Source organism: Fukomys damarensis, unplaced genomic scaffold (genome assembly GCF_012274545.1).
Source record: "Fukomys damarensis isolate Sample0158 unplaced genomic scaffold, DMR_v1.0_HiC HiC_scaffold_39, whole genome shotgun sequence".
In the NCBI taxonomy this organism is placed as follows: Eukaryota; Metazoa; Chordata; class Mammalia; order Rodentia; family Bathyergidae; genus Fukomys; species Fukomys damarensis.
This window is the reverse complement of record NW_022900951.1, coordinates 271,351-272,513: the sequence shown is the minus strand read 5'-3', so window position 1 is coordinate 272,513 and position 1,163 is coordinate 271,351.

Below are 1,163 nucleotides of genomic sequence, written 5' to 3'. Positions count from 1 at the left end.
CTGACCCGGGCGGCGGGCCCCGCGCTCCTGCCCAGCCTGGACTGCTTTGGGAGACCCCGTCTAAAATAAGACTAAAGGGCGCCTCCTCGGGACATCGCGTCATCCTGCAAAAACCCGCGGGACGGGGACGGGGTTTTGCTCTGTAGTTCAGGCTGAACTCACTACGTACATGGAACTCGTGGAGATCCTCCTGCCTCAGCCTCCCAAGTGCTGGGATGGGCTCAAGCCACCAAGACCACCTTTCTCACCCGCGGCTGCTCTAGGAAAGCCTCTGACACCACCCACTGGCTCGGCACACGAGACCCCCCAGGACCTCCTACCTGGGTGACCGCCCACTTGAGCACCACCGGCCCAGTGATGCAGGGGGCCGCCTTGTTCAGGAAGTGCAGCAGCCGAGACTGCGTGCGGGACACAGGCGACTTGCTGTTCAGGCAGTAGGTCATGGTGTCATGGCTGCCTGTGAGAGACGGGCGTCACACCGCACGTCACACCACACGTCGCGCAGGGGGACTGTGGGGAATGCAGAGCGGACGGGACGCACGGACACCTGCTTCGGGGCGGGCCTCGGGTGGGGGCACAGTCCCTGCCGGGGGGATCGGAGCAGCGTGTGGAGACAGGCCGCCCTGCCTCAGCCTCTCGTCTCCAGCGGCAGCGTCCTCAGGAGAGACAGAGCAGCAGCCACATGAAGACGCAGGCAGGGACTGGAGCAGTGGGGCTGCGGCCCAGGGTCTCCTGGAGCCCCGAGGGGAGGCAGAGGCAGGAGGGTCTCCCTCGGAGGAGAGGCAGAGGCAGGAGGGTCTCCCTCGGAGGAGGCAGAGGCAGGAGGTCTCTCTGGAGCCTGTGATGGGAGCGTGGCCCAGATGCCCGGGTCTCGGGGACGTGAGAGGATCCTTGAGTACTCGTGTCGTATGTGTGACACGTGGCGTGTGTGTTACCCTGCCTCTGCTGCTCTGCCCTTCGTCAGTACGTAAGCAGCAGCTTTTATTTTTGACTCATTACCTGCCGCGCTCCGGCAGGGTCTCGCTCTGCAGCCCAAGCTGGCCTCAAACCCCGGAGATCCTCCTGCCTCAGCGCTCAGGGCAACGCGCAGCCCATTCGCACCCACTTCCTCCCGGCGGTGTGGCTGGGCTGCGGGGACACCTGCGTGCACACGCGTGTGTCAC